The sequence below is a fragment of the Manacus vitellinus genome, unplaced genomic scaffold (assembly GCF_001715985.3).
Source record: "Manacus vitellinus isolate BGI_N305 unplaced genomic scaffold, ASM171598v3 scaffold_22_pilon, whole genome shotgun sequence".
Taxonomy (NCBI): domain Eukaryota; kingdom Metazoa; phylum Chordata; class Aves; order Passeriformes; family Pipridae; genus Manacus; species Manacus vitellinus.
In genome coordinates, this window is record NW_021939632.1 from 5,309,939 (window position 1) to 5,322,654 (window position 12,716).

Here is a 12,716-nt window from a genome sequence, read left to right on the forward strand (position 1 = left end):
CTGAGTCCAAAGCGCTTTCCAGGATGATAGGATAGATCAGATGCAAAAATTAACCAGGTATAAATCCCATTTGTCCATCCTATACATGACCTAGCACACCATAAGAAAAAAGTCAGCTAAAAATTTCCAATATAATACAGATAAACATACATTTAAGGTGGTTTTTTACTTTCCCACAGCTGGCCCTTACACTGTGTGCTGGTTTGGAACCAGTGTCCTGACCAGAACTTTTCCACAATGGTTACAGATAAGCCATAGCAGGTCTGCCAGAGCCCATCCAGTTCTCACTGGTGAAGGGTAACAGCCATGATTCCTCTCTCTCCCAAAAAAGTTCTTCTATTCTGACCAGTTGCATCTGAAAATCAGCTACAGTTTTACCTCCATTAAAAATGGTGAAATAAGTTCTGTGAAAGATATACAAAACAAGATACCAAAGCACAAATAACCTGGTTTTCTAAACTTAGGTTGATGAAACATAGCAGCTCCTGAAGTTTGTTAGCTTGACCATTTGTTCTGCATGATTCAGACTTAGCTGGTCTCCCAAATGAGTATCCCAAGAGGCATACTTTGTTTCTGAATGCAAATACTTTTGTTCACCCCGTTTTAACTAGTTTTGTTTCACATGTCTCCACCTGACTCCTGCTTTCACAGAACCCGCACAGTTACCTGGCACTGGCCTCAGGCTAGTCTTGGGAAAACCCACTGCTAATTCCTCCTTTCCTTTCTAATTTTAATGCAGATCTGCAATTTTTCACATGCAAATTTTCAAATGCAAATTTTTCAGCTCCTGAGATACTCTGGAGCACACTGGTTGTTTACCTCACCAGAATTAATGGGATCAGGCAAAAAATGTCTGGGAAACCAGAAAACTTCTTTGTGTGTGCAGGTAGTTTTATTGTACTGTGCCAGCTCAAACTTCTCTCCCTTCGCTCTAGAGGACTGACTCCTGAACATCTTGGATTAAAACGTTAACTCTCCTAAAAACTTTAAAGTACAAAGATTTCCGGAACTCCCACCCTTGCTGGCACCCTAGAGGGACCTGGTGAGTGGTGGATGTGGCAGCTCTGGCAGAATGGTGTCCCACCAAGGCTGTGTGCTGTGACCCGAGCAGCTCATCCTAGGAGCCCCCAGGCATGGCTCGCATTAATGGGACAACTAAGTGATGGATCTGCGGTCACAGTTTGCAGTTGTAAACTGTGAAGCTTCCATTGGAAATGACAGGACCCACAATTACAGGTTTTACTGATGACACCAGGCTCCAGTGAATACCAAGGTGGCCCCTCAAGGTCCTGCCCCGGCATGTGCTGGGCTTGATGGCAAACACGGGATGGGCTCCTGGGGGCCAGGACTTTACAGTGGTTTAATCCAGGAATCAGGTTGGGTTACAGACCACGTATGAAATAAATACACTCGAACTGGAGGAGTATTTGACCTAGGTCTGACAGCCTGGGCTTCTGTTCGTTAAGCAAATAAACTTCAGAGGCTCTATTACTAGCCCCCCACCTGTTTCTTCTTAGTCCCTCCTTTCAAGGCTTTGCACTTTTGTTTGAAACCAGACGCTGCCCCTCGCACCCCCATCCCCCCTTCCCTGGTTACCCTGACCCTGGGGGCAGCCCCAGGGGTGAGGGATCTTGCTCGGGGCACTGTAGAGCTCAGCAGCCAGCGAGGGGAAGGAAGGAACTAGTAACAGAAATTGTTCCGTGAAACACGCAGGTTAGAGCCACGCTTTCTTCCAGAGAGGTGCCTGAAGCAAAATCTCTAAATCCCTGCCACAGACACCTCAGTAGGGACCCATTTTTTTAGATATGTCATTTATCCAACTGGAATGTGACAGGAGATCAGGCCCATATTTGAAAATCTGGTCTTTACAGGTGTATTAATTATGAATTAAAAAAAATATTCAAGTGTTTGTAATAAGTGGTTGTATTAAACAGGTAAATCCTCGAATACTGGATTAGAAAAAAATAAATAATGCAACTTCTCTAATCTCATAGGATTTAGGGTAATAAGTCTATAATTATTTTTGCTTCATAAAGGTGCCTGGGGCAGACCAGGCTGATGATGAGGTTCCAAACTTTTCCCTGAGTCAGCACCAGCCAAAATTCATTCTCCTTCCACAGCACGCCACAACCAGAGCTGATCATCCCAGCCTAGGAGGACATGAGCATCCTTCCCACCACATCCTGCTCTGCTCAGCACCTTCACCCACAGACTGGGACAGAGATGAGCGAGCAAAGGAGCACCAACACTGATTTCATATCCCACCTTCTGCAATTTCACAGACAATGGCTGAGAGCTGGTGACCAGCAGACTTCCCAGCAGTGCTCTGGTGTAATGTGTGATCAGGACACAGTGTTGGAACTCTGGAGATTTAGGTTCCCATCATGGATCTGCTACAGTCTTCTCTGTGTCCCTGGGTAAAAAGCTTAACTCCTCTCTTGCAGCTACTTTCCACAGCCATAAAATAGGAAATAGTACTTTGCCCTATTTGCAAAGTGCTTTGAGATCCTTGGAGGCACAAGGCTATGGAAGTGTTTTTATTACCAGTATAAGAAGATATATTGGTGGAGGCAGTCAATCCACACTATCCAAGAGCACAACATCCATTTTTTAAGCAATACATACTTTGCTTTCTGTTCGATGCTAAACTTTTTCTGCTGCTCTGTGCCACACAGAATTTATAAATTCAATGACAGATTAATCTTAGCAGCAAGCCATTTGGCATGAAAAAGGGTTTCACAGGGAGCCTGCTTTTTCCTGTAAAGAGCATGCATTTAGGAGTGACTATACGGAGAAAGACCCTATGCACTTATTCAAGCACAACTCTCTGCCCTCCGTCATTACTCAGAATTAGAAACCAGAATGGATTACTCAGATTGTTCCTAAGGTTTGTAGCTTTCTCTGCAGGAGGAGGGTTGGGTAATTGATTTTGACACTAATACCAGCACTATTCATATGCCCTGTAATATAATTCTGCAGCGACACTAAAAAGGCAGCCATCTGAGATCTGAACAAGGAAAGTGCTATATGATTTGCCCTAGACAACCCCAGCTATTTTAACAGCTGTGTTGTATATTAAAAGGGAGAAATCCCAACAGAATTAAAAACAACAAAGTCACATTTGCCTTTGAGGGAAAACAAGAAGCTGTAAACTTTCCTAATAAAACAATCCCTCCCGCTAAGTGCTTGAGGAATGGTCGAAAGTGCTGTCCCAAAATGTTTGTCTCTTTTGGAGGGCTTCAGCCTGAGCAGGACTGCTAGCAAGCATAGGAATAAACAGACACTCATTAGCCATAGCCCCTACACACTCTTTTTTTGAAAAGGCATTATTTCCTTCTTCAGGATTGTTCTTTCATCAGGAAACCTCCTTCTCTTCCCCTAGACAGGGTAGGAAACATTTTTTTTCCCTATGAAAAATGAATGACCAGTTTTGGCCATCTCTGCTCAAAGCTAAGTAGCACCATGGGAGTGAGCCTCTCTGGCAGAGGGCAGGTACTGCCAGTAGCATTGTGACACAGGTCAAATCCTGAATGCCACCTTCAAGCTTGGCAGCCCCACAGAAGGAGCAGAAAGGGGTTTCCAAAGTATGCTTCCAGAAGCCATCTTGACAGGATACAGCCTCAGTTTTGCTGGCTTCTGGCAAGACCAGTGGGAGCTGGGATAACCAAGGGCAGTCTTTGCACAGCTCTCACCAGGTTTGTTCTCATACAACCACAAGGAGATAGTTGATCAGTTCTGCCACATCACCCCCCCATGTAGGTACAATCCCATGCTTGATATGTATATCTGGCATGCTGATCTAGTTAAGACAAACAAAGAGATACTCCCACCATCTCTTCTTCAGCAGTGTACTGTGTCATACAGTTAAAGCCTTCTGAATGCATGATCTACTTATGAAATTCAGTGTGAGCCAACTGTTCTGAATATTGGTTTAATACAGTGGCTGCTGTGATCCTTTTCAGTCTCCCAGGGTTTGAGCCAAATTATGTTCTCAATTACAGGGAAGTAGCAGCAGTTAACCCGGTGAAGTCATAGGCTCTATACCACAGCAAAACTTGACCCCTCTATTTTCTTTTATATCAGCAACAGCTTCAAATTACTAAAGAAAGTTTTCTCTGTCCACATGCCACTACTAAATGTTAGGACTATCCAAACATGCTGTCTGTTGCTGAAGGACCTACAAGTGTTTACAGAATAAAAGCAGGTAAAAGCAGCATAAATACTAATTCAGAACTAATCACTTTCGGGGTCCTCTTGACACAAGGTTTCCCATTTGGACAGCTCTTAGGAATGGTCTGCTTGGGCCAATCCTACAGGGTTGATTACACATGGAAATTAGAGCTGTATGCTGGGGCATGCATGAATAGAGCAGTCACTGTCTGTCTCAGGGCCCCTTCTGCCCCTTCCCCTTGAGAAACTTTCTGTGGTGGGTCCCTACCAGCTTCTGGGAGACATCATGGGGAGGGAGGAAAGGAAGCAGAGACAAACTTGTGCTGACAGGAGCAGTGTTAGCAGGGCACAGAGCTGCTCAGGGTTTATTCTGCTTTTCTACCTCCTTCCCCAACTCCTGCTTAGAGAAGAGTGATACCAGCCTGCCAAAGGGAGGGAGGAGGGAGCTGTGCTGACTTTCAGCAAAGAGGATAGAAATACACACAAGTTCTGCCCACCCAACCCCAAATGTAAGGATAAAATTGCTAAGAAAGCTGGGTGTTAACAAGGCTTCACCAAACAGTTCCAGCCCATGGCAAAAGTTCCATCACTCAAAAAAATGAAAAGAAAAAAAGAAAAGAAAAAAAAAAGAGAGAGAGACAAAAAAACCCAGTAGAGTTGGCAACACTGCAATAGTTATACAGGTTCTGGAATGTACAAAGGCTGAAATCAGAGACTTACAATCTCTTTTGAACTTCAAAAACAACAAGTCTCTTCAAATCACTCTGTTAATTGGCTTTAAATTAGACTTCTAAGTTTAATGAACAAATCTTTTGCGTACGGCATGAAACGGATACGCTTCTAGATTAACTTCCTGATCAACACCATCTGCCATTTCCATATGGCAACAGCAAACCAAAAGCATAAGGAAGAAGCCACTCTGCGTTACTGTGAGGGGTCAAAGGGCACCCAGGACTGCCTGGTACTTGGTAGTGTTTCTCTGTTCTGTAATAACATCACCTCCAACCAGCTCCAGAGGTTCCAGGGATATTCCAGGCATAACTCTGTCTAGGGAGGTAAAGAAAGGAAAAATGCAGGGTGGGAAGGAGGGATGTTTGCAAGGATGACTGGGTGGATGTGGAAAGAGCAGGATGTCCCTCAAGATGGAGAAGAGCCTGGAAGACAAGAAATAAGGGGATAGAGGGATAACCTTACAAACTTACTGAAGAGTATGAGTGAATGGAAGCACAGGCACAAGGCAGGCAATGGTAAATCATGTGGAAAGAGAGAAGAGAAGCATGGGAAAGAGGAAGAAACAGACTGCAGACAGAGCTAGTACCATGGGAGATGGAGATCCATGCTCTACTGGGGCAGGGGAAGGCGCAACATGACATCTAATATGGCAGGGACAGGACAGGGCATAGAGGGAAGAGAGACAAAAAACATTAAGGGAACTCACAGGGGAAAAAAAAAAAAAAATCGAGATGTAAGGGTCTCTGGTGGAAGAAATATTCCCTGAAAACAGCTTCAAAGAATGCAGCCCTGCGGCATGGTCTATCACTCTTTGTAGATGGAGTACCTAGACTTTGTGGCCAGGCACACAAAGAATCTACTGCTTCACATGGTGCCAGGCAAAAGGAAATATGTGCAAGGAAACAATGTCAGATATACCTCAGAGTCACAAGTGCTGTGCCCCTTACACTGACACTGACCACAGCAGCCTTTCACTTCCTTCAGCCTTCCTTCAAACAAGAACAGCGGTGTTAGTGGTGGCAATCAGAAATTATCACCATATGGATGGTCTTTAAGTATTCAGCTACTTGCTTCTCAACTAGAATTCAGCAGCTAGATGTTCCTTGGAGACCTTCCAGCAGGGGCCAGTCACTGATGTGTCCTGGACAGCAAGGCAGTAATTCTGGTGTCTGCACTGGGGCACCCAGCCCCCTGGGACCCCTGGTCCCGGGCAGGGCTGACAGATGTGGCAAAGGACCTGTGGGAGACATGCATCCTTCAGAAATGTCAACCACAGGTCAGGCTATCCCAGGACATTATGTGGCACCAGATGACAACACTGAGGCCAGTCTATTGTAACATACACGGGTTTTCCCTTTCTAAAGCCATTTACTTTCTGGGCTCCATTTATTGGAAAGGAAAAAGCATTGAATAAAGAAACTCATATTTCACCCATTCTTCAGGTTTAGCTTGCTCTTCTTATTTTGTACAAACACTAATGTCACTTGAATATTGCTGCTTCATTACAAATGAGACCAATTTATAAAATACCAGATAAATTTGAATCGTTTCCCCACTTGGAGTATATTTTCAAGTTGCCAACCTTAAAGCCTTGAACAGAAATTATCTTTCAGGTGCTGGATTATAAACAATTACAATACATCATCAAAACATACAAACAGACATAAAAGCTCAAAGCCAGACACACAATCGGCATTGGTCCATGCTGAGACATGCAGGCTGGGGTACCTGACTTTCCCTCCTTTCCCTCAGAAGTTATCTTTGTTTCTTACTTTGGAAGAACTGAGAAGATGGAGGAGTGGGGGCTGGAGGGAAAGCTTTTTGTGGTAGAACAGGAAAACAAAGTCATGCTTGTACTTTTACAAAGCCAATCCTACGTGTCTTATCATGAGAAAATTTCTACTAAGCGAATTCCAACACGCGAAAAACCGTCAAAGAAGATAATCAAGACACTCCTGCATTCAGAGTCTGCATTAACATGCTGCAAAAATACGGGAGGATGCCACCAGGTAAACAAAAATTGCTCAAAAGTGATTCGTCACCATTATAACTGGTCCCTGAATCTTCACCTGGGTTTTGTTTATTTGTTTGGTTTTGTTGCAAGTGAGAGAATTGTGGCAAAGCGTTGTCTAAGTTTGTTTTTTTGATGTAAGTCCAAAGAAGTTTTCAATTTCCTGTTATGGAATTTTCTGGGTTTTTTCCAAAAACAAAACCAAAAAGACAAATGTTACCTATGTGTGCACACATGTATCTAATGAAGAAGTATTGTGTTCATTTTAGGAAACCTTTGCCCAACAGAATAGGAAAAGAAAAAAAAAAAGAAATTGAAGAAACCAAAAAAACCCCTTCATCAAGTCTTCATGCTCCAACAAGAGCAGAAACTGTTAATAACTAACATGTCAGATAAAATATCTGTGGCGCTTGGCAGCTATACCAGGGTGGGTTACTGCTAAACAGGGTGGGTAAAAGACTGTATTAAGACCAGGGCGGAGGACCATTAAACTATTTACAACAAAATTAGACTCTAATTGCAAATCAGTAATAATCTATTGACTTTTCATCAGGTTTATGAATAAAACCTTCTAAGTAAGTAAATTGCACATACTATGAGAGGGGCAGAAACTCTGATTCTGAACAGAGATGTTCATGCAGATTCCACAGAACAGATAAGGGCTAATGTGTGAGATTTGGCTAGTAGGAAAAGAGCTGCCTTGAAATTAGATTCAAGGGAGGTTTTCAGAAGGGAATGTTTTGTTTGCTGGTGGTGACTGAAGGAGAATCCTCTCAGGGTTTCACTTCCGTGCTGCAGTAGTTTGGGCACTTTTAACTCTCATGAATGAAACCCCAAATACAAACCACATGCACTGAAGTTTAAGAGGTTTGCTTTATGTAGGGATGGGATGAGTAATATTGTTTTGTAGTGACTAGTCTATCCAGATGACATCGAACAGGCTCCAAAGCTTGGATAAGAAACCCCTCATTTAGCTCAAGAAATAAAAACCTTTATTTTGACCACTGAAAGATGAAGGACTGTATCCTTGCAAAAATCCCTATGGCAACTAGGTTCTTTCAGAACATGTTTCATTACAAAATTTTGGTTTATTTTTAAACATTCCAGTTCTGTTCATCAGCCTATTGAATCCTCCCTCCAGAGGCACACGTGTAAGTATGCAGAAGAGAGAAGCCTGGGAAGGAAACAAGAATGTAATTAAAAACAAAAAAGCAACACTTCAGTTGGCTCATTTTCCTCTGCAGAACACATACACCACACAAGCTGCTATTCCACACTTTATTCCACTCCACATATTGTCTTTATAAGACTACAGTTGCCAGCTGAAGGCAGGATGCAGACCACATAAAATGGTTGGCAGTTCATAAACAAGAGAATGGAGAAAAATTCATCCAGATGAGAATGGGAGAAGAGTTTCTGAGAGGAACATAGAGTATTGGAAGGGACCTATGAAGGTCATCAAGTTCAGCCTTATGCTCACAACTAAGAGAGCATCTGAAAACCCCAAAACTGCTGAAATATCTGACAGTTGCTGTAATAGGAGGGGTGAGAACAATATGGAGTTAGAACCCATGAACCACAACACAGCCTAGTCTGCAAGGACACAACCAAGCTTGTGAAGAAAAATTCAAGACCAAGAATCCTTGCAAGGAATTTTATATGCGGGAGAATGAAATCAATGCTTTGAACAGTACTCATTTCTGTGATCTGTGACTCAAGTTACAAGGCTATATATTTTTCCAAAATGTAACAAGTAAGCGGTGAATGGCAGAGCCCCGAAGTTTTCAGCAGTGCAAGTCCTTCTACAGAGAAAAGACTGTATGATGTGGCTGACTGTCATTTCAGTAGAAGGGAATAAGTCTTTCAGGAGACAGGCTAAAGTATTCAGGAGGGTATTAAGCTAATGACAAAAGACAAGGGTGAAAATGAGCACTCATTTAGCCAGAAATCAAGATGTCAAGACTAAAATTAATCAAGGTACCAAGGGACTCAAAGAGAAGAGATTCCTTAATTGTGTAGACTCTAATGCTATGAACACGAGTAATAAACAAGAAGTGGAATAGCTCATTTAATACACAAATTAATCCTGACCAGTATTACTGAATCTGGTGGAAACATTCATATGGTTGGAGAGCTACAATCATTTTGTGTATCAGTGACTGGAAACAAATACAGAGTCATGAAGTCTGTCAGTGACAAATGACTGTTGACATGGTAAATAAAGATGATTGCTTTGTACCAGTGACATGCTCTCCATCCTTAGATGGGCTTTTATACAAAGATTATAGGTTCTAAAGCAACCACATATAAGGCCACACATCTGGAAAATAACTGATTAAAATGAAGACTGTGTTTTGAGAAACACTGACTGGAGACAACTTGAAGTTTTATGGTGGGCAAACACTGGCTGACAAGCTCTAAGAAAGTTGCCAGTATTAAAACAATTAAAGCAATGTGTGTCTATACAGAATTTGGGAGGTTATAAGGCCTCTCTGCCTAACCCTAAATTGACTTAATGGAATAGTCCAAGCAGAGAGATGAAAATTGCAAAGGCTCCAGTGCCATACATGAGAAAAATGAAAGAGAGCTCAAAAAATGAAAGAGAGGCACTTGCAGGATGACTTGATCAGTAATATTAATACACATACAATCTGCAAAAATTTGATAACACATGCCTTTTGATAGAGGTAAGGGACATGAAAAGAATCTATGGTTAAACCAATTACAGTTACCTAATAACAACTGCAAAGACTAAGAGCTAGAAGTTAAACTAGAGAAATTCATATTAGAAACAAGGTTCCCAGTTTCAACAGAAAAGAGCACTAGTCTCACGCTGGTGCCAGCCTCTCTAGCATGGCAGAGCTAATGTTTTGTTCAGATGTTTTTCCAGAAGATTTGTTATAGTCTAAGACTCGTCACAGGATGTGGATGGGTTTCAGTACAGGAAAGTACTTGATGGTGTTACAGAGAAACACCTCTGGTGGTGTCTAGATCAGCACCTTGGTCCTCTGTGCACCTATGAATCGGTATGTTATTAATGGTTGATCTGCCATACCTTCACAGATCAAAACAGCTGCATTTTTAAAGATTAAATTTTACCATGCCTGCCTCTACTGACAAGCAAACTAACTTCTACCTTCCAACTCTCTATTTTTTTCTTTTCTGATAAGGACTTAGTCAGACTCAAGTAATAAACATCTCCCAGAACACTGATAAACTCTCAGGTGTTTATGTCCTGCCAATGATGCCGAGTATACATTCCTTCACTATGCAGTTATGTCTACTCCGCTACAAGTATTTTGATGACTGAGAGATTATAAAACGATTCACCAACAGAATATCATGCAATTTTCACTTTGTAGCCTAAAAGAATTAATTTGGTTTCTTGGTCTGGCAAGAAGCTGCCATCACCAAAAAAGGAAAGAAATAACATGGTAATCGATTTTGTTCTCTTGTTATAAAAGCTAAGGGGAAAACCTCCCTCCTCAACCCCAGCACTGGTGTCTCCACAGCCTACAGGAGACTGGAAAGACAAAGAGGTCTGGTCCTCTGCTGCCCTGCAGTGTCTGCTTTACATACAAAACAAGCTGGGTTTACATGCCAGGACATCTCAGGTCCACAAAACTTACTGGAACAAAACACAAGGCGGCAGTGAACCTTTAGCAAATGTCGGCAGGTTGCTATGGCTCAGAGGAAAAGTTCAGGAACCACGTTGTGCCTATGCGGCTGCACAGTTGAAACAAGTGAAGCAGAAGAACCATGTTTGGTGGTAACCAGGCCAAGGGCTGAGCACTGGAAACTGCATGTGCTCCTGTTGGGTCTCCACAGCTTTCCAGGGGCTATACCAGACTTTGGGGCAGTGACTGATGTGGCCACCAGACAATACACCCAAAAAAGATTCTTTTTACTATTTCATTACATAAGATTCAAATCATTAAGGTTAGCCTGAGAAGACCCTGTAAATACTTCCTCCTTATTTGTTTTTGTTCCTTGATACTATCTAATTTAACACAAAACACAAAGTATTAATATAAATTCCTTAGGACAAAACTCTTTTATAGGAGTATGTGTGTATACACACATACACATATATATATTTTTTAGTACTGCTTATTACAGTTATTATTTACCTTGCAGTTACTGTACATTATTTCTGTTGCCTATTAATGCATATAATTATATTCTATCTCTGTATCTTTTTTTCTGCATGCAAGCTTGTTGAGTTTTTCCTAGAGAAAACAGTCAGAACAACATAAGTCTATTACCTCCTATCTACAACTCCCTCTCTGATCCTAAAGTTTAATCTCCTCTTTCCCTCTAATCACCTCACTCCTCCACAACCATCTTTTAAACCATGTCACAGTCACTTTTCTTACTCTCCTCGCCCCTTCTCTCTTTTTTCTGGTCTGCCTTCGTCTGCCTCTCTCTAAAAACAAAATCCCACTTGTGTCTGTAACTCTCATTCCATCTTCCTCCTCATTCACAGCTAAGCTGTGTCCAGTCTTCTGTACTCAGGTGCCTCTGGGATTTCTCTCCACTAAATCATACCTATATTTTACTCTCATATTGACATAGTTCAGACCAAATTCCTCCAATAAGACAAGAAATTCAGTCTGTCTCTCAAATCTCTCTCACAGCAGTCTGGACACGGTTAGACAGTAGCAATGCTGTAGAGGTGGATAGCATAGCATCTTCTTTGTTATTCAAGTTTGAAACCTGGGGTGGTCCTCAGGTTCCTCCAACCTCACTGTAAGATTTTGCCACTAGGCCACCTCTGACTCCTGCTTCTTCCTTCTGCACAATGTCTCAGAGTTTGGCACTTCCTTGAGCTTCCTGCCACTCACCTACACAGCTGAACTCAAAACACCAGCTCCTAAGCCATTCATTTTCATTTACAGCAAGTTCCTTTACATTGGCTCTAATGAGTACAAAGCTGATTTCACAGCCATTCAGAATGTGGGAGCAAAGAGCATTTTCCTAGCTTGTCACTTCGGTCCTGTCACTTTGCTTTACATCCTTTGATGGCATGCTCTTTTGTTTTGCCTCAACCATTGTCTCCTCTTTCAAAGCCTATCAAAGCCTACCACACTATGCTTTCAATCTCATTGGCTTTAGGAAGACTTCAGCAAATGCATATGCACTTGCTTCCATCAGGGCCTAAATATGTTTTCTTTGAGTGGGTTTGGTCATACAGACCAGAGAAATTTGTCCACTCCCAGTCTCATTCAGAACTAGTTTTCACCAGTGAAACTACTGACTTGGGCTGCCTTCTGTTTTATTACAGGTCTGCAAGATGAGAATCAGATCCCCTCGGAAAATCAGGAACCAGCAAACACATCTGTTCTGGTTTTAGAAGTACTGGGGTTCTACAGTTAACTGTAGTTTTCCTCCTGTAAGGGAATAATTACTTGCATAACTCATTTATCATAACTCATTTGTCCCTCCCTAAAAGAAAGATCATACTTCCTATATACCCTTCCTCTGCATAACATATTGTGTCAGGGCACCTTGACATTCAGAATTATACACCAGAAATACTGAAACATCTCTTCGAGTATTCGTTCTAATTGCTGTCACAACCTAGCACTGAAAAGCCCGTTAGCCTTTTCTCTACTGAAGAAATTAAATATATGTTCTTTCCCATCTCTACAGTCATTCACTTGAGCCCAGACTTCCATAGAACTGAAGGCACAGGGTTGGTGGACTTGTCACCAGCTACAGATGACCACACAATTTCTTGTCTCTAAAACTACATCCATAGCTACCCAACATTTGGTACCACTTTGTCCTCTTGTGCTTTTCC